Source organism: Eulemur rufifrons, chromosome 28 (assembly GCF_041146395.1).
Source record: "Eulemur rufifrons isolate Redbay chromosome 28, OSU_ERuf_1, whole genome shotgun sequence".
In the NCBI taxonomy this organism is placed as follows: domain Eukaryota; kingdom Metazoa; phylum Chordata; class Mammalia; order Primates; family Lemuridae; genus Eulemur; species Eulemur rufifrons.
The window spans coordinates 29,348,671-29,370,673 of record NC_091010.1 but is presented as its reverse complement, the minus strand read 5'-3'; the positions used below and the strand labels follow the sequence as shown (position 1 = coordinate 29,370,673).

Here is a 22,003-nt window from a genome sequence, read left to right as displayed (position 1 = left end):
AGCCAGAGGGGAGGAAGACGGATAGAAGGATTTACAAATTCCTCTCTTTTCCATAGGTAAATTTCCTGAGCAGAAAAACAGCAAAATTTCAAATGTTTCTAGCCATTCTTAAAATGAAAAGTCATGCATATTAATCAAAGCCTTCTGAAGTTCAAAAGAGAAAACAAATGATTGCTAATTAAGTGATTATTATTAGAGACACCATGCTAATTCCAAGATCCCTTTTGGCCATACCATTATATGATTCAGAGTGTAATTTTACTGCTTTAAATAAATTATAGGTTCATAGTTGTTCTATTGATATTTTTACGACATACCATTATCACAACTAACCATCAATCAGTTGATGATGAGGTCTTGGCCTATAATTGGGATCTTACCAATAATAATAGTGCTTTTATGGAATATGACCTATTTTGTAATGATCCACTATATAACAACTTTTACAGGACAAAGCTGTTACAGAACAGCTTATAACACAACCCCTTAAATGCTTAAAAAATTCTCTTCACTAATTAAGATTTTAGGGCCACTAGCTTGAATTGGGAGTATCAGTGCTTTAAAAAAAGATGATATCTTAAGGTTTTCTTTAATAATTTGCTCCCCATTTCATATTTTATTACCCCTTTATATAAAACTACAAGGATTAACAACTGTTACAAATTATTTTATTTTATAGAAGGGCAGGGGAGGAGGTGAGAGAAGGCTGTCAATTCAGGCAAAAACTGAAAATGTCCTGCTTAAACTTCAGATATTGGCTGTTTTCAGGACTTTGGTTGGGACTTATCTATTATGTACCCAAATCTCCGTGGCACCTTTCAGACAAACTGAAGTTCCAGAAAAAAATCCAGCACTTTTAAGCACCAGGCCAAAGAAGCTTTCTCAAAGATGCTGTGCAGATTAAAACAGCTCACTATTTTGTTACAATGCTTTTGAAGCAATAATGTCTTTTGAGTTTGAGATACTGTAATCTAGTGGTTCTGAATGACTGCATAATCCCTCCCTGTTGGGTTGAAATTCTACTTTCTGTCCTTTCTCAAACTCTTACCCATTTATCATCTATCCAGACAAAAAATTTTTTTTTCCTCGCATACATGGAACTGCAAAGTAATCCCACAGGGGTGGAAAATGCTGAACTTCTTGTAAATGTACTGCTGACTCCCAGTTCAGCCTTCTGGCATGTGTGATCTTGATTTATTCACTAACTTTTCATGCATGTTATATTTAATATCTTACCTTTTAAATCTGTTTGTAAATCCTTAAGTTCAGAGACCCCATGATAAAACTTTCTTATATTTTTGACAGTGCCATGCCAGAAAGTACACATGAATAATTATAATTTCACTGTTTTACTTAAGAGAATGAAATTTATTCTTTTGCAACAGCTGGGCCATTGAGTGTTATTATATGAGCTGTAATAATCAAGTTCTCTTAGGCAAATCATTTAACTTTTCTTGGCATCAGTTTCCCTATAGGAGAAGAATTTTTCAACCAGAAAGTTTAGGTCTTAGAATAAGACAGAACTTTAGAAAAAATCCGGTTTGTGCAATTTAGTAGAAGTAGGAATTGAAATGTATTATGTAACCTCTCTGAACTTCCAACTCCTCACCTGTAGTTTGAGACTCAAGAAAGTGATGTCACCTTACAGAGGTTTTTTGAGGCAGAATGAGGATATAAATGTAAATAAAGAATGCAGTCCATTACCTGAACCTTGATTCATGCTCAATAAATGTCAACTATTATTATATCAAGTTTCTTCCAGTTCCAGAGTGTTAGGATTAAGACAGAAGTAAAACCTCAATTACTGAGCACCCAGATCTCCCATATCCTTAATTCTATAGCACCATTTTGATGCTTAAAGTGAAAAAAGAAGTCTTCTAGAACACAAACTGATTCAAGGCCTATTTTTTGTACCACTGTACACACAGAGTAAACAATAATTTTAATAATCATTGAACTTGTGATGTTCATAATTGAATCCCTAAAAAATGACAAAGACAAATTCTTTTAAGACAAACGACTAGGAAACCTGTTCTGAAATGCATGCTCATAATTAGACACAGGATGTCATCAATCTACGGTCATGGGTTTGCACAAAGACACTGACCTGGCTTGCTGGAAGTGAAGAACAGAACACCCTGCTCACAGCTGGACTTACCTACATAAAAGAGAGAAATACTTTATAAATCCTGCTGCCTGTCAAGAACACATGGGGAGCCACTAAAATTTTCAACATATGTTGTTTTCTTATTTTCCCCCTGAAAAAGGGCAGAATCTACTTTACTTTTGCTAAGTTCCAGTGTTAAAGTGGTATTTCTTTGGGTCAAATACATCTTGAAATAGCTAGGTTAACATTTTGTAGCATTTATAAAAATACATTTCTGAGCACTTGAGAATGATACAAAAAAAAAATCATTTGGCCACAAACCCATGGATGGGAATAATGAAAATTTCACTGCATTTTACAATACAGAAGTCATAGAAGTGGGCATGTTATTCCTCCAAAATAGCATTTTTAGACAGTATAATCATAACTAAAAGGCCAAAACATTCTGGTTTTTCCTGTTATTAATATATTGTATAGTTAAAAAGTTGTATTATTGAGCAATAACATCAAAGTGAACATGTGTTTCTATTTCCACCTCTGTGATCACACACAGCTCTATGTACTTTGAGTTTACACTACCTTCAAAATCTGAGAACATAACAATAATGGGTAAGTTTAGAAGAATTCACTGATGACAATATCATTGCTTTCTAATGATTTTCCAAAGCCTTCCACACTAGGATCAACTGGTGAAGCCTCTTTCCCACTAATATGTCCAGATATGATCCAGGAATCTCAGAGGAAAACCTTACTTAATATAATAATTTACGGCTCATCCACCTGTGGAGCTGTATGCAGACATTATTTGTACTGAAAAGAGCTTGTGTTTATTTTCTAGCAACCAGTGACTCTCTTAGGAATCTACAAGGTTACTGGAAATGAAATATAATTCCAAATTTCTAAATAGTGTTTGTAAACAAACTTATCAGAGTATGTTTACAAAAGTCTAAGGCTTGCCAAGATCAAACAAACACAGCCCACTATTTACTAACTGCTAAGAGTGAGAGGACTTATACAAAGATGAAAACCACTGACAGCTTAGTATTGTTTTTGCAGTTTAGTGTAGAATATGCAGCACAGCCCGGGTTGGGGGTGGGGGAGCCCCAAACCAGTGAAACCTCAAGCTCAGCATCTGGCTGGAGTTCAACAGGGCTCCGTGAACAGCACAGGTTGGGGAAGTTCAAAGTTACAGTGACTCTTCTGGTCTAACTTCCTCAGATTTTCCTAGATCTGAGTGTCTCTGTGTATATATCAACCCTCATGCATTTTTCCCCCAGCAAATGTGTACAGTCAGCTCCAAAGGCACAGCTTGTGTGCTGACGTGCAAAGCCAAGTCAAAACCCTGTGCTTGGCGCTCCCTTCTAACTTTCTGGCTTGTCCAAGTCTAAATATTGACATTGCTCCTCAGTTGACATGTTAGATACTGCTGGGGATGGAAACGGCTCAGCTAACAGTAGGATCTAATGATATATTTTTACATAGTTGTGCCTTCCTTCCACTTCTTTTTGGGGGGCGGGGGTTGGATTCTCTTCTCTGCACGTTTCCCCCGGGTTATTTTCCCCGAAAGCTGAGCACACAGAGACAAAGTAAGGTGTTTTGCAAGCCCCTCATGGCAGCTCCTACTGTTGTCACAGCAACTCACAGCAGACTCCACAGACTTGGGGTTGGGGGGAGGGGCGGGGAGCGCCAAACTGCGGGCTGACCAGTCAACTCTCAAAGGGGTGCAAACACCAAAGGGGCTAGCCTAGTCCCCTTTTCAGGTCCTCCGGTTCCCCACCACTGTCCTTCGAAGGAAAAGAGCCTTCCTGTCGACGCGGCACCACCCCCTCCCTGGCGCAGCCCGCCTGCTAAGGGTGCCTGTTGTACATTTCCTCAGCTCCAAGTTAGGGGTGCGGCTGTGCGGGCGCTCCTAGAAATCTCTTCTTCTTGCCTCTGATGTGAGGGTTCCCGGCCTCGCAGGGAGGCGAGGGCAACCCCCATAGCAGCTCGGTCCCCACAACTCTCTCTCGGGGCGCTGCTGTCCGCTTGGCACGGCCCCGTGGGCCCCCACTTGCCACCCGCTGGGGCCGGGGCGGTGGGGGCTCCGCGGCGGCTGCTCGGAGAAGTTTCAACCATAGAGCACTCACGACACAGAACCTACCCTGCAGCCGAGCGAGACGCGAGCTCTCTCCGCCTTCAAGGGCCGGGGGGAGCGGGGGGGCCCCCGCCACTCAGCAGCAGCCACGACTGCGCGCGGTCGCGGGTGTGCGGGGCCCCTGCGCGCGGCGCGCCGCCCGCCGCCCAACTTTGCACAAAGGCAGCATGGCACTGCCTCGCCTCGCCGGCTCGCCCCGCGCCGCGGCCGCTCTCGCCTGTCCGGGACGAGAGGGGCTCGCCCCTTTCCACCCGCGAGCCCTCCCCTCCTCCTGCCCCCACCCCGCTCCCAGGCGGGGCAGCCGGGCGGAACGCAGCACCCGGCACCTAGCTCCGCCGCCGTGGCGGCCGCAGCTCGCACTGTGACGTTAGCAGCCTTCGCGGCTATTTATATCCACACGATTGGATTTCATTCATGAAACCAGGGCCTGGTGTGTCTGTGCTCTGGGGCGCGGGTTGCAAAGGTGCCTCAGCTTTACGCAGACCCGACGGGCCCGGGCTCGCAGGCGGATTGCCCGGGACAAACATGCACAGAGCATGGGAGACCCCGACTCCCTTCCCAAGCTGCCGGGAGGGGAGGGTCTGGGCGATCTGTGCCCCGGTCCCCCAGCCCCAACATCCCACCCACTCCCGTACATCTGCTGGCCCTTTGTCCCAGGCTCTGGAAAAGTAAGTTGGGCCACTAACCGGCTGGGCAGCATGGCTTTCTTCCCCCTAGGAGCTGACCGGCCGCGGACTCCGAGGGAGGACATTGGCTTTTGTTTCAAAACCGAGCCCAGCTGCTGACTAAGGGCTGCGTTAGCCCAGCCTCCTCCTCCCCTGGGCGGCTGCACGTGCCGGCTGGCTCCCCCCTCTGGGTTACCTTCCTCTGCGACTTGGCTCGAGGGGTCCCCGCAGGGGGCTTAGGGACGCACCGCTGACCCCGGCCCGAGTAGGGAGGCGATTTACAACCTCTTGCAAATGGCTGAGTGAGAAGGTGAAATTGACTTCTGGCCTCTGACGGGTTGTCAGCATTCTTGGAAGCCCAAGACAGCCCATCCCTCCTCACAGATACTCTTCTCACTTTTCCAGGCTGACTGTGAGTTCTCAGGGCAGAAACAGGGGGCAGTTTTCATGCATTCACATAACAAATGCTTAGGGAGTGCCTACAGGATGTCTGGTACCCTGCCAAGCTCTAAGGTGACAATGAACAGAACCAACCGGGTCCCTGCCCTCAGGGAGCTTTCACTCTGCCTGCTAAAACTAGTATGCCTTAACAATCCCTCACTCCCGGCCTGAAAAGAGGCAACTGGGGGAGAAAGGTACTGTTGTGTTCAGCTACCTTAAGGAATTTATTCATTTAATATACTTTTACTGAGGAGCTCCTGTGCTAAGGGCTGGGGATGCAAAGATGACAACAAGGTATCCTTGGCGTCACTGAGCTTCTCAGGTAATGTGTTTCTGAGATACTGAAGGGCTGGGCAAAAGAGAGCCCATTTTATTGTGTTATCTTCCAAGAAATAGGATATGTGGAAAAATTCTAAAAGCAAACAAACCTCTCTGTTCCTTAGTTTCTTCTAGGAAACCATCTTCAGTTTCCCCAGTGAATTAATCTCTACCCAGGGTTCCCAGATGAATTTCAATCCATTAGATATTTCTACTTTTCCCCACTAGTTTTCTTGTAGGCAAAGGCTTGTCTGCTGCTCTCTGAGTCCCCCAGAGACCCCAGGACACAGTAGAATTCAATGTTTTTACCAGGAAAGATATCATGGGCGATTTGCTTTGTTTAAGCCATTCTCACTCCATTGTTTTTGGAAATGGAGTTAATAAGGCCCTAATCTTTGATACTAGACAGAGAGCATAGTTGAAAAGTCAAGTATAGGTGTCTACTCTGAGAACTTCAAGATAGATACATGAGGGGTGGTCATTTGCTGGCATAAAACTGACTTCCGTTAGTCTATTTAAAAATGACTCCATTTTGAAAGGCTTAATCAATATACATTTTTCCAGGAACACATTTCTTGGGAAATGTTAATTAACCCTGTTCACTCCTAGCAATCAGTCCTCTTCATTGCAAGACATTTCTCTTCAGACTACTTTGGCAGCTCAGAAACAGGGTACAAATTCAAAAGAAATGGGAATTAACATGTATTGGGCCCCTCATATGTGGCAGGAACAGGGCTAGGTTTTAGGCTTAAAACACATTTTCTCATTTGATCTCCTCAACAATGGATGACGGAGATGCTATTATTATCATGATTATTTGATAGGTGAGGTAACAGGCATGGAAAAGTTAATTTTCTGAGGTTGTAACAGTTATATTTGCACCTGGGTTGGCCTGTGGCAAAGTCTTATTTTATCACTGACCTGCTTTTCAACATCACACCTTTCCTCAGTTTCTTCTATTTTCTCAGTTATAAACTAAAAAGAGGTAAGTGGCATGCCTCTCCCAAATCACAGGCAGGTGCTGAGACCAGAAAGATATTCACACAAAGACCCCAGGTGGCAGGCTATAGATCTTCAGCTATAGAACTCTCTACTCCCAGGGGGCATCAAGGCTTGGCAGGCCTCCCCAAAGATGCTCCTTCCAAAGTGGGTAAAGAACAGCCAGTTATCTTGGAATTGTCTAGTTGAATGCCTAAATCTGAAGGAAATTGACTGGAAGAGTTAAAGAGTCAAAGGAAAATAAATACGTATCAACAGTAATTTAGATATGGCAGAGGAAAAGTCATTGTTCTGTAAAGTCCGTCCGAATAAGGGGAATGATCTGAGGAAGATGTTGCCACATGGTGCTAGATAGCCCCAAACTTTATGTATAAAATCTCAAATTCTGGAAAAGTTGGAGAAAAACAAGCAAGTTGTACAGACGGTATTTAAGGAGAGAAAAGGAACAATAGCAATAACCCCAGAATCACTGCCCTGAACACAGCCCTCTTCTTGTAATTACCACAACATAATTCGTTTTTGTATGCTAAAATTGTTGCTTGTTTGCTAATAAAATCAGTACTATTTGCTTTAAATAAACATAAAAATTAGTACCCAAGTGGCATTAAACCAACATTGTATCTTTAAATATTTTCATGTTTGTACTGTACAAATCTATTTAAAAACTCTAGACTAGCTTTTATGGTAAATATTTTACCAAAGTCATAGGATTAAGAAAAAATTCCCCAATCTAGATACAGAACTGTTCTATATGTTGTGTTCCATTGTGATATTGTGACAACTGTTCCATTATCACAAAAGAATCCTCTCCTACTGCCACTTTGTATTTGCATCCCCCAACCTACCATTAATCCATTAATCAGTTCTTCATCTCTGGAGTTTTATCATTTTGAGACTGTTATATTAATGGGAGCATACAGTATGTAATGTTTTGAGATTGATTTTTTTTTATTTTACTAAGTATAATGCCCTTGAGGTTCGTGCAGGCTGCTGCATGTATCAATAGTTCCTTCCTTATTATTGCTGAGTAAATTTCTACTGCCTGGATGTATCAGAGTTTGTTTATCCATTCATCATCCACTGAAGGACATCTGAGGAGTTTCCAGTATTTTGCTATTACGAAAAATACTTCTGTAAACATTTGTATATAGTTGTTTTTTTTTTTTTTTTGTGAGACCATACGTTTTTATTTCTTTGGGATGAATGGCCAAGAATGCAATTGCTGGGTCATATGCTAAATAAGAAACTGCTGAACTATTTTCCAGAGTGGCTGTACCACACATTTCCACCAGCAATGTATGACAGATCCACATATCCTCACCAGCATTTGATAGTATCACTATCTTTTTACAAAATTTCATTTGCTCCAATAGTTGTGTAGAGACAATTCATTGTGATTTTAATTTGCATTCTCCTCACGGCTAATGATGTTGAACACCTTTTAATGGGTTTATTGGCCATCCTTATCTCCTCTTTGCTGAAATATCTGTTCATGTCTTCTGCCTATTTTATAATTGGATTGTTTGTTTTTAGTGTTGAGTTTTTAGAGTTTTTAAAATATATTCTGGGGTCGCAGAATCTTCAAATTGCAAATTAAGTACTACTACCTCAAGATAACTTCATTTTCAAATCAAATACTCTGTTCAGCATTTCTACTGCCATCACTTTTATCGAGAATATTCACAGGTATGGTAAGTACTTACATAAAACTCCCAGAGAAAGGGTCTTTTCAGGTTTATTGGATAAGCCTGCATTTCAGCGCTCGGTAACGGACACGCAGACCCGAGCCACACGGAGCCGTGGCAGAGCCTTGAGCGCAGGCGCAGACGCGTCCCCCTGTGGCCAAAGCAGCTGGAGGCAGCCAGGGCTTCCAGCGACCAGGCCTAACCTAAGAGGACAGTTTCATGCTGTCCGTCTCTCCGCTCTGGGTGCAGAATTTGATGCTGCCATTGGTTATTTAGAGGCTATTATCCTGGATGATGAGTTCCAGGTGTTAAAGAGAAATTTCATGGACAAATACTAACAGGTTGGCAGGCATGGAAGAGAATAAACTCACGTACGGGCCTATTTTAACGAACAGGTGTTTGGCAGAAACCGAACAACCGCTGTCGGAGTGGAGTCCTAGAGTTAACATGGTGGCTTTCACAACAGCCAACAACTTCGCGGTACCCTGACGATGAAGAGTCTGGGGACATATTCAACGTGCTGCTCACGTTTATGGATTTTCTAGCTTTTAAAGTAACACTTCTGGACCACAGAGCAGAAGAAGAAGGCTGGGCACCGGACTTAAGCAGTGGTTTAGTGGCAACGTCACTGTACAAATCATTTTGCACGCTAGCTTCCAGCAGTGGGGCAGATCCGGACAGCACAGGCCTAATAGGCTGGGCCTGGCTCCGGTTACTGATGACAGGAAAGACTGACTCTGCTCTGAGGCTCTTCATTAATGCTAAGTATTGATGGGTCAAAAAGAAAATGACTTGACCTCCTGGGACCTCTGTTTCTACTGAAACAGCTTTTTGTATTCAGTTACTCTAGTTCTCCAAGGTGCTTCGGAGTCAGGCTAGTCTAGGGCAAGATAATGTCCAGCATTCTATCTGGGGGGAGGGGGGTCCCTTCTCCAGCTTTTATGTCATTTATATTTCAACAACATGGAATAACCTACCATCAGTAACCCTTTCTGTCCCACATACCACAGGCAGGTTTTACATAAATCTGTGTGTTCACTGCTCTTACACTTGGGTAAGAGTGAAATCGTTTTAGCTTAAGTGGCCCTGTTGTGTGGGGTTTTGACTACTTGGGAATTTATCTCAGGTATTAGTCAAACCAGCTCTTAAGATCTCTTAAGCTCCTATTTTTTGCCCACTGTTCTGGGAAAAATTGGAGCTAGTTTTGGCTGTGGGAATCAACTGGAAGTGATGCCTTTTTCCTAAAAGCTACAAATAGGAATTCCTAGTCTTGGGGTTTGTAGTCTAGTTATCACTGTTGGTCTTGATGCAGTTTTCATGAGAAGGTGTTTTTTTTTAAAGTACCATTTTAGAAAAAAAAATTTTTGTAGATAAATGCTCAGGCTAACCTAGTGTATATAATCTTGGAATTTCTACAACTACCCATTTAAAGACAGAAGGATTAGATACTGTGTGTTTTTTATTGTTCTATGAAAGCAAAATATTTTTTTTCATGGCAGTTCCTATTTTCCTGGGCACCAATGAATGTAGTCTATGTGCTGAAAATAGACAAAAAGGTATCTTTTTCACATAGTATGTTAAATTATTTGTATAAGTGTATATAAAATCCTTTTTGTGTGGATCCATTCATTAGGTTTTCTGTTGGGGTAGGGTAAGGTTGGTAAAAATGTGATTTTGCAAGCTCCACAACTCTAACTACATTCTTAAATCACAATCTCTCCTACCAAGGGTGTTCCACTGGTCTAGCTCAGCATGTGTTAAGATGGGGTAGCAAGCAACTTTTAGGGTCATCTGCCTTTGTTTAGGTATGGCCTTACAGATTGGAAAACAAGTGTAGCACAACTCTAGAAATAAGAAAAACACAACAGTTTAATGTATAGTGTGTATCTCTGACTTTTTTAAAAGTAAAAATATGATTCTGTACTGGAAAAAAATCTGCATTTAAAAGGGACATTTATTTCAGGAACAACTGTTATTAATACTACAAAAGGTCTTAATGCTAGACTTCAACTCTACCTAATTAAAAATAAATTATACTTATGTGTCATAGCATGTTTAAGGCTATCTTGCTGGACCAACTGTTTCATATAATAACTGTTTCTCTTTCCTAAACAAGTTAAAACAACAACAACAACACCACCACCACCACCACTACACATTAAAGGGAGCAGAAGGTAGTGGAAGAATTGTGTTTTGGCTATCTCACTAACTAGCCATGTAATTCTGTGCTAGTTCCTTAACTTACTATACAGGAATGTCCCATATATCAAATGGGGACAAGAATAATAATCTAAAAAGTTGTTAAGAGGACTAAATGAAATAATGTTTGTGGAAAATGTCTCATAAAATGTAAAGCTCTGTACATACTGGTAAGTATAAAAATGGGCCGATTATGAGGCCATTTAAAAAATGGCACAAGATACCATTTGATCTAGGAGTACCAAAGACTAATTATATAGGAATTAGATCATTCCCCAAATTCAACCCCCAATGCTGACTGTAAGCAGTATACATAATGGCTTCCACCAAATTCTCTCTGTGAGGTAGAAAGTTTAGTATTTGAGGTTTGAGATTTTGCACTGCCATTGACTTCTAACTGCTGTGTTTTCTCCCCTCTGTAGGAGTAAGCTGAACTACATACAGGAACTAGAAAAATAAGCAGACTACAAATACACAGTACATACTCCCCCATTTCAGAAAAATAAGTCCACCTGTGTTCATATCACATTTTCCTGCTTACTGAGCATCTGTAAACATACACGTTATTTAATCTTCATGACAACCTTGAGAATTATTACACCCAATAGGGGAGATGGAAAAATGATGTTTCCTAGAGGGTGACTTGTTCTTTGTTGGCAGAGGGGGAATCAGCCTTCTGACTAACCCAGAATTCTAATCCTGATCCTCTAACCATGCAGAAGTAAATATTTTGAAGTAATTTAGTGTATAGTACACTAACTTGTATACAGATACCCTTTAAAAGGAATCACAGTTTTTTTTAGAAACACAGTGCCCTGGAAGAAGACCTACCAGTCAGTCCCTTGCCTTACTTGGCACTACTCCTCCTGTCCTATGGCTCCTAAACTAAAAGCGCAGATGACCTGACTTCTTGCACTGGACTCAAGAACACCCATCTCTATGCACACAATTTCAGAGTCTCTCCTTAGCTCTGTAAATATTTACATTGACTTTAATATTTCACATGACCTAAATTTACCACTTGGTAAACTCCCCTTTATGGGCAAGTAGTTAACTGCGTCACATGTGAGTTACATAAGTGGTTAAACACTTCGGGATCAACTTTGAAGGCTCCCAATCCCTTAGCTTGTAAACATAAGCCGCTGGCTCCTGGGATCAGAGACGAAAGCTCACTTCCCACCACAGCATCAATCATAGAGGAGCCTGAAGTTTGGTGAGATGCACGGAAGCTTCCTTGCTTCTCCAACCCCCACAATGCTTTGAACAGCATTATGGGCAAGAAAACCATAGTAAATGGCTTTTAATAATAGAGAAAACTTTTATGGGACAGCTCAGTTGTAATTTTTTTATAATCACTCATATACCCTGGCCATCTGCATGACTTAGGACAAAGCTGCAGTTTTAAAGGAAAACTGTCCTTTATGGTTTTATTTGTTCTACTGTAATCACTGCCAACATTGATCACCCATGAAAAGGCACTTTGAGATCGTGAAAATGTTTCTCAAAGATTAAAGGGTCATACACAGGTATGGTACTAGTGTGCATGAATAATAACATTAAGATCACCGCCTGACTTTTTAACCTATAATAGTACTAGTTAACATTTAGTAAGCACCCACTATGTGTTGGGCATGGTGCTGCATGCTTTTACACTAACTCTGGCTTTATGAGAGAGATACTACTACCAGCCTGATTTTATAGATGAGGAGACCAAGGATCAGAAAGGTCAAGTCATTTGCCAGAGATCAAATACTTGATAAAGTATTATTCATCTTAAAGTAGGAAATCTTGACAGAGAAGGGTTCTGCTTTTATATAATTAGCATTTTATATTTACCGTCCCTTAATTCAGTCAAAGTATTGCTGGTTACAGTGCATGACAGAACACTGTGTACTTGGAAGACTAATGGGCTACAGCTCCTCTTAATTTCTGATATCAAACTTCAGGTAAACTACCTTAATATTTTATATCTAAAAACTTCAGGTAGGTTAGAGGTTGAGTAGAATTGAAGAGAACTGATCTTTATGAGGTGACAACTTCAGGACTCTCAGGGTCCTTGACAAGTGGCTAAACCCTGTGGATCAGGTGTTGATGAGTGATATGCTCTCACTGCTACCAAGTCAAGGAAAACACATAATTTGTGGGAAAATATACCATGTGATCTTTAGTTTATTTCTTGCTATTTCCTTAAGAAATGAAATTATTGCTCGACTTCCTAATGAAACAGGCAGGATACTACAATGATTTCACCTTGTGCCAGCAATGTCAGGTTGATGAGATAAGACAGGAAAGCCATGCAGAAAAAACACAGTCCATTTCAACAGATGGAGTTATTATAAAGTTTGGTTTAAATATATGGGCAACTTGGATAAGGTACAGAATTAGGCTGTTAGTGCATGTACCATGCGTCCTCAATTATTCAAGCAAAGAATAAGTGTTTTTTGGTGTTTAGGTATCCATATCTATCTTGTGGGGGAGTAAGCTATACACACAAGAACCCATTAGTTAAAAAGTGGTGATGCTTTGTTCTTAATTCTTGGCCAATCCAATAACCTTGTTGAAGACTCTAGTTCTTTCACACCTTTCTCTAAGTTGCATGGCACCTGAAGAAACAATGGCATTTGTGTGGGGTGAATACCAAATGAGACACTCACAGGAAACAAAAAGTACTTAAGTGACTTTTTTTCTTAACAGTTTTCAATACCTCAATCCAGATCATACTCTTTTTAATAATAAAGGTGATATACCATGTACTGTGAATATAACAAGTTCTTCTGCTTTCTGTAGAAATGAACCTATCACAACTGTTGCTCCTATAAGCATTAGTGTTTGTACTGTGTGATTATTTCTGGGCTTGATGTTTCTTGTCAATAAAACATTTGAGGTGGCTAATAAAAAACAGCATATATATGTTGAATAATGGTTTATAAACAGAAACACAAAGATATGTGAAAAACACTCTGGAATTCACTTTAAATTTATGTTCTTGCATACTATACATTAATGAGGGACTGAGATACTGGGAGATAGTGAATGCCTTGTTAAAACAGACATTAAGTATAATCCATCCAGTATAATTTAACATCCACTAAAATTTAAGCTTTATATTTATTTTATTGTATTCCATTTTATTGTAATTTAACCAATTAAACTGGTATATTTGACTAACAATATCTATTACCTTTTTTTCTTTTAATTTTTTTTTTGGCTCTAAAATTACATTGAACATTAAAGATAGCTTGGTGGAGAGTCCAGGCCATTGGCTTGAGAGTAGACAAGGAGATTCAAGCCTGGCAGCATCTGCTCCTTGTGGGAGAATTTCCTTGAGCAAGGCAAGTCACTACTCTCAGGATGCAGTTTCCTCATCTGCAAAATAAAAGCGCTCAGACTGGAGTAAAAGAGTTTATGGAAGATTAGAGTCCTGGGGTGATGACACTATTTATAACAATACAGAAGATATAGTGGTCTTACACTTTTATTATGAAAATTTAAAAAAACATATTCAGCAAGCATTGAATAAATTCTTTTCATATACTTATTACTAAATTAAGCTGACAGTTTCATTAATTACTTACTGATGGCTCTCATTTGACTTGGGTTTAGGGTTGCCAGATAAAATAGAGGACACCCAATTACATTCGAATATACCATGTAATATTTTAGACATACTTATATTAAAGGATTCTTCACTATTTGCTTAAAACTCAAATGTCAGTGGTGTCCTATATTTTTATTTGTTAAATCTGGCAACTTACTTGTGTTGGAAAAGTTGAGGAGAGAAGGGAGAAAAGTTGGATGGAAGGAAAGTAGACAAAATCATTTTTGGAATTATCCAAATAGTGAATTTAATAATAAATAGAAGGGAGATAAGTTAGTTAAGTAGCATTTCCCAAAGTATGTTCTATTGGACCAGCCCTGAGTGAAACTGTAAATAAATGGTCAAGTTTGGGAAACAGTTTGAATTTTATGTTCTTAAAAAACGTCCTATTTCTTATTGCAAGACTTCTTAGGGCATTTATATGTTAAAGTAAATTGTGCATTTATAAGAGGGAAATAGTCTATGTTGAGCTGCCCATGCTTATTTGCCAAGTATGGGGATCCTTCTTCATGGTCTCAAAATGCCCATCATCAGTTCATGATGTTCTATGGAACACACTTTGTGAACATCAGAGTAAATAATACAAAAATGGTGCATGGCGTGGATCAATCATGGATCAAACGATGAAACAAGGATGCTTCCTTCTGATTGGGCAGCCATATGGGTCACTGTGGTTATTTATTCAAGGAGTGTCTGTCTTGGGTTACCCCAAACCACAGATAATGCCAGTTATCATTACATAGCACAAATACTTCCATTTAAATTGTCAGTCCAGTGTGAACAAGCAAGGCTGATTATAAAACACAGTAATTAGGGCAGCATAGAAGCAGCTGACTCAGCATTAGAAAGCATTCCTGTAGCCTAAATTTGTGGTCTATATAATGTGTCAGTGACAGATACTCAGTAGGGTCCAGAGTTCCACTGCAAAGGAAACAGGAACCCACATACGCACCATGCTGGTTTACAGCTTGAAAAATAACATGTCACTGTCTTAAAAATTAAGGATGTGCTATCATGATTGAGGAAATATTTTTCATTTAAACATTTGTTAGGCCGGGCGCGGTGGCTCACGCCTGTAATCCTAGCACTCTGGGAGGCCGAGGTGGGCGGATCGTTTGAGCTCAGAAGTTCGAGACCAGCCTGAGCAAGAGCGAGACCCCATCTCTACTAAAAATAGAAAGAAATTATATGGACAGCTAAAAAATATATATATATAGAAAAAATTAGCCGGGCATGGTGGTGCATGCCTGTAGTCCCAGCTACTCGGGAGGCTGAGACAGTAGGATCGCTTGAGCTCAGGAGTTTGAGGTTGCTGTGAGCTAGGCTGACGCCACGGCACTCACTCTAGCCTGGGCAACAGAGTGAGACTCTGTCTCAAAAAAAAAAAAAAAAAAACATTTGTTAAATTTATAACAATTTTTAGTCATTAAATTTCTCAATTAATACATGGAACTACTATCACGTGGTAATCTGCAAAAGTTTTACAGTGGGCCTCTTTTGTTAACAGGCTGGTAATACTGTCATGCTTTGCTTAACGACAGGGATACATTCTGAGAAATGCATCCTTAGGTGATTTTGTTGTTTGAACACCACAGAATGCACTTACATGAACCTAGATGGCATAGCCTACTACGTACCTAGGCTCTATGGTATAGAGTTTTGCTCCTAGGCTACAAACCTGTCCAGCATGTTACCGTCCTGAATACTGAAGGCAGTTAAAACACAATGGGAAGTATTTACATATCTAAACATAGAAAAGGCACAATAAAAATATGTTATAAAAGATAAAAAAGGTACACCTGTATAGGGCACTTAACCGTGCATGGAGTTTACAGGACTGGATATTGCTCTGGGTGAGTGGTGAGTGAATGTGAGGGCCCAGGACGTTACCGTACACTACTGTGGACTTCACAAACACTGTACACTAAGGATACATTAAATTTATAAGACAAGTTTTTTCTTTGTTCAATAATAAATTAATCTTAGCTTACCATAACTTTTTTACTTTATAAACTTTAAAATTTCAACCTTTTGACTCTTTTGTAATAACACTTGGCTCACAACACACAAATATTTTCTTTATATTCTTATTCTATAAGCTTTTTTCTATTTTAAAAAATTTTATTCTTTTTCTTACTTTTTAAACTTTTTTGTTAAAATTTAACATGCAAACACACACATTAGCCTAGTCTTACACAGGGTCAGGACCATCAATATCACTGTCTTCCAGTTCCACATCTTGTCCCACTGGAAGGTCTCCAGGGGCAATAACATGCACGGAGCTGTCATCTTCTATGATAACAGTACCTTCTTCTGGAATACCTCCTGAAGGACCTGCCTGAGGCTGTTTTACAGTGAACTTTATTTTTATATATATATATATATATATATATATATATAAAAGTGGAAAGAGTACACTCTAAAATAATAAAATATAGTATAGTAAATACATAAACCAGTAACATAGTCATTTATTATCATCAAGTATTATATACTATACATAATTATATATGCTATACTTTCATACAAGTGGCACACAGTAGATGTGTTTATGGCAACATAACTACAAATACATTGTGTTAGGATGATGTCACTAGGTGATAGGAATTTTTCAGCTCTATTATAATCTTATGGGACCACCACTGTATATGTGGTCTCTAGTTGACCGAAGCATTATTATGCAGCACGTGACTATCCTCTTTTTCGTGACTTCAACTGTTCCCAAACAATTTGATGCAGTGGTATAACTACCACTAAGCCTTAGGAGGTAACAAAAATTCCCTTCTTCTCCCATCCTCAAAACCAACCGACCTGAATCAAATACTAAAATGATATTGAAAGTGATAAAAGGCAGATGCAAGTGAGCAAGTAGACGGGAAGAAAATAAAAAGGGTTTTGGATAATCTGCAAATTTGGTATCCACTTCTGAATACCTGAATGAATGTTCATACCAATTTGTCCAATGGTAGCATTTACTGAATGGTTACTCCATTGCTTTGCATCCTTCATCTTATTTAACGCTCACAGCAATCCTGTGAGGTACCACTATCATTCCCATTGTACAGGCAGGAAAGCAGAAGTACAGCAAGGTTAGGTCACATGTGCAAGATCACACCCCTAGAAAGGAGAATTCAAGTATTAAAATTCTAAGTCTAAATTAAACCCAAATCACAACCACTCTATAATACTGCTGAAAAGTGGAAGGACTTACTGTGAACAGACATCACTTGTGAGTGGGTATTCTGTGCTTTGCCAGAACAGATACAGACCCCACTGTTAAATCTAATTAAAAAGTCAGTAATTGGGTCCTAAGAACATGTGGTTAAAAGACCCAGTACAGGGAATAAAAAGGCTAATGCCAAACTAAAGGAGGTAGAAAATCAAGCACTTCTAAAGGGAAGAATCACAAGGGACTTGGCTTGATCCCATTTTTATATACATAAAGTTGAAGCCTGAAAAAATTTAGTTTTGAGTAAAGCATGTTATAAAGAATGCTAATGGGATCCTAAGTTTCCTGAAAAATTTGACCAGTATAAAAATGTCAAACTCTCTTTTCCTTTAGAAACTCAAAGCTTCTGAGCCAGCTCTTTTACAAAAGAAACTCAGCAGATTTTGGTTTATAAAAGGGTTGGAATCTTGATATTGCACAGATCAGAGGAACTAAAATTTTTCTTTTTTATTGGATGAGTAAGCATAAACAGATCTATAAGGCAAAACTTGGAGGTAAAACATTGTATAGACATGGATTTCCAAAACATTTTTGTTTCACGGAAATCTCACAAAATAGTAACCATCAACCACATCTTCAACACAGATGACAGAGTAGAAGTTTTAGATAAAAATGACTTCATTTTTGTAATGAATATGATAGCATCCTCACTGTGGTCAATGATTACTTTAGTGGCCTCTAGTGAACCCTTCCTTCTAGCATGTGCAAAGGATAGTACATCAAGACCAAGTGGAATGCAAAGTTGGCTTAATATTCAAAAATCAATAATGTAAATCACCACATTAGTAGAATGGAAAACTGTATAATTATCTCAATAGATACAGATAATCAGTTGATAAAATTCAACATCCATTTATGATTTAAAAAACTCTTATTGGAGTGTTTAATGGGAAAAGCATGGCCAGATCTATGCTTTTCAAAGTGGAAGGTTCTTTAAGAAACAGTCACATTTCCTGTTCTCAGAATAGGGACCTACAGTATGTCATTCTCTGGAAGAAGTTTCCAGAGATACGGGAGAAAGCTAAATCTACAGATACCTATTAAATAACTCCACCATTTGAGGAACAACGCCAAATGCTGATTGCCAAGTGGGCAATAGATTTACTCCAGATCACTTTAAAAGCTACGCAGACAAGTAAGGACTCAGACACAGAGTCCATTAAAAATGTAATTGCACTGCACATCACAGGCAGCAGTGCTAATGGATATGGCTTACATGTCTCCTAGCCTGGCTGCTATACCCTGAAATAAAAATGAAACTAAAAAAAAAAGCTGAACAGCTCAGGCCTATATAGTGATGGCTCATGGCAATAAAAACATCAGGTAGAAGACAGGAAACCTGAGTGTTAGTTATGTCTCTGCCATTTTCCAGTTATGTGCACTTTGGAAAGATTGTTTACCTCTCTGGGGCTGTTTTTGCATCTATAAAATAGCTAGATGGGACTTGGAATGAGTCAGAACTGGGATTCAATCCTGGCTCCATCCTTTATCATCTACATGACCTATGCCTCAGTGTCCACATCTGTATAACGGAAAGAAAGCTCAAAGTGTTTCTCTGAAGATTATGTAAGAGGAGCACTTAACATATTCACTGCACATATTGCACACTCAATAAAGGTAGAGAAGTATTAATGTTAAGAATTAGCTATTAGGCTTTAAAATGCCATAACAATAAACAATAGACTGGAAATACTGATTTGTTCTGACATGGAGATTAGTAGGTTGTGGAAAGCTTTGAAATTCTGCATAGCCTGCCTATCATCACAGGTGGTACTGTAAGAAGCTTGATAATTTTAGCAGGGAGGAAAACAGAAGGGTACACATTCTTGTGTGATTTAATCTTGGTAATGTACCAATGATTTCATTACCATGTGCAAAAGCTATGATGACATTTCTTATACTCTGATAAGTACTAAGTGAAAAACCTAATTAAATGATGCTTCCATAGAATTTCCATAGAATGTAATTAATGTGACAACCAGAACCCCCTACTGATTATGCTGGTGAATGTAATCAAATACAGTATGTTTACGTAAGTAATGCAACAGAGTCTGACGTCCATGGTCAGACATATGGTTTTTGCCAGTTGTAAATAAGCTACTCACACAAACAAAATACTCCCTTAAAGAACTGGAAATTTAATAATCTGCATTTGTAACGTAACATATTGTGTCAAATAAATGACTGCTTTATCCGAAAGTCATATTCATAGTAGCCATCTGAGAGTTTGAACTATTTGGTTGGACTGAATTATTTATACTGGAAATAATCATGAGAGGGGCTTAAATTATATTCCTTTTGGGTCATGTCCCCACCATACATCTGCTGCTTTCTTATTCATGGATGATCATAGTTCAAGTCAGAAAGAACCTGGAATGATTACAATTGGATTGCATTTTCTGTGGCCTTCTGGGCCATACTGGCAGCTTGGCCACCCCCACTGGCCTGTACCCTTTGATGGCAAGGGTGCTGTCTTATGGCTGCCACTCTATGGCTTATCACCTCTGCTATCCATGAACTTGTTATTACCACTTCAGGAAGATGCTCTGTCACCATAATGTCCGCAGGGCTTAGGAGAGGATTGTGGTCTTTGTCACACTCTTCCCTTCTATAGCTCTTATCTTTTTTTTGACTTGGGATTGAGTGGGTGGGTGGGGTTATCAATTACTCTGTCCTGTACTCAGAGAGTCAACTGTGTTTTACCCAGCCCCTCTTTTTCTTCCAACCCTTTAACCAACCAAAGAAAGCGGGCATGGGGCTGTCATTCCCCAAGGGCCCTGGGGCTTCCCAGATGACTTTGGTTGGTCCTCTTTTGATGTTCAAGAGGCATGCTGTGGCATGATATGCAAATGGCACTCAAAACAGAGAGCCTACATCAGTGTCATTGGGAGCATGCAGAAAAGCCTGTATTCAATAAAAACATACTACAACAAGACAAAAGTCAACATGGAACTACCCAATAGGTTTTTTTTTTTTTTTTTTTTTTTTTGAGACAGGGTTTCACTCTGATGCCCCTGCTGGCCTCATTGTGGTTCACTGCAACCTCAAGTTCCTGGGCTCAAGCAATTCGATTCTCCTGCCTCAGCCTCCCGAATAGCTGGGACTACATGTGCATGCCACCATGCCTGGCTAATATTTCTATTTTTTGTAGAGACAGGGGTCTTGCTCTTGCTCAGGCTGGTCTTGAGCTCCTGGCCTCAAGTAATCCTCCCTCCTCAGCCTCCCAAAGTGCTAGGATTACAGGTGAGAGCCACTGCACCCAGCCCCCGATAGGTTTTTAAAATAGAACAATGAGAGGAGTGATAGCTGAGTCTAGAATAACGGTGGCATTGGAAAGAAAGTGTCTTTCTGGGCAGTCAGCGTGGCTTTGGAGCTGGACACACCTGGATTAGAACTCTGGCTCTACTGCTTACTAGCTGTATGATTTGATTCTGGATGCATTATGTAGCCTTGCTAAGGCTCTGCTTCCTCCTCGCTAAAGAGGGAGTGAATAATACCTGTGCATTGAGTACATTGCCTGGCACACAATAATAGCACCATTGTGAATATTTTATATCAACATATAAGTAGGCTGCCTTGTATAAAAAAATGAATACAACAGTGTAGTAAATACAGCCTCACTAGAATGTCATGTAGATGTAGATTCAGAATGAAAGCTTGTCTGAGAACCAGCTTAGCAATTTTTAAACTATGTGACCTTGGGAAACTCCCCCAAGCTCTTGAATTCTTAGAGATGTTTGGAATGGACTTAACTGCACCCACCAATGATTACCATGAAGTTCAAATGCGTTGCTGTGCATGTGAAAGTGCTTTTATTATACAAGCTATAAATTCCAAGCAAGATAGGTTATCATTTTATTATATGTTATTGCAATGCTCTTAAATGTAGTGATCATTTATAATGTTTGTAAAGGAGGTGGCCATTTTTTGCACCTGAGATTCAGTAGTAGGGCTGTTGTGAATGGAAATTTTCAAAATGAACCACAAGGTAGAAGATGTCTGCTGATTTTAAAGCTTATATGCAGTTAGCAGTCTGTAGTTCTTTGTTAAAACCCACATTAAAATCATCTGGTTATCTGTGGCCTGCACTATAACCCTTCCCAACTGAAAAAAAACAAAAAACAAACAAAAAAAAACCCACTTTCCTAAAATAGATAATATATCAAAATATGCACAATGACTATATTTTCCCTTTAAATACAAGTGCACAGAAATGACAGTGGAGAGAAATGATTGTTTAACAGTAGCCATTTATAGGTTCATCTTAAATTGCAAATGCAAAATGAAGTTGGGAATATATATAAAGTCCAAACTGGTGCTTATAAATAAAGTATACTCTTTATACAAAATGATTTTTCCTTTTTTTTTTTTTTTGCCTTTTAGAGGAAATTTCCACACCTCATGAAGAAGCAAATTGTATAGTAATTTTTTCTCCCACATAAATGTCTAGTCTTTTCCAAACAGTCATAATTTCTGTTTTCCTCTAAATAAAATATGTTTTCTACTTAAGAAGTATTTAAATGCTTCTGACTTTTCGTAAAGTCTTAAGATGATTTACTATAGTCCTGGAAATAATAGCTGGCCTAGTCAATTGTGGGCAAGTAGAAATAGTTTTAAAAATGCTATGG

General features: G+C 39.6%; 1 protein-coding gene across 12 annotated transcripts in view; it reads right to left on the bottom strand.

Annotated features, from left to right (window-relative positions):
* The window catches only part of RHOBTB1 (Rho related BTB domain containing 1), a 119,197-nt gene that overhangs the window by 61,304 nt on the left and 35,890 nt on the right, over positions 1-22,003 (bottom strand). For 4 of the 12 annotated variants that reach the window (XM_069460819.1, XM_069460820.1, XM_069460825.1 and 1 more), the window contains exons 1-2: positions 4,248-4,462; positions 2,108-2,158 (exon numbers count right to left, since the gene is read on the bottom strand). The exons of 1 other annotated variant lie outside the window; for it this stretch is intronic. The gene's annotated coding sequence lies outside the window, so the exon portion shown is untranslated. Of the gene's footprint in view, positions 1-2,107; positions 2,159-4,247; positions 4,463-4,927; positions 5,005-22,003 lie in introns of those variants that run through there. 7 more of the 12 variants (XM_069460814.1, XM_069460822.1, XM_069460815.1 and 4 more) reach the window with 3 other exon arrangements.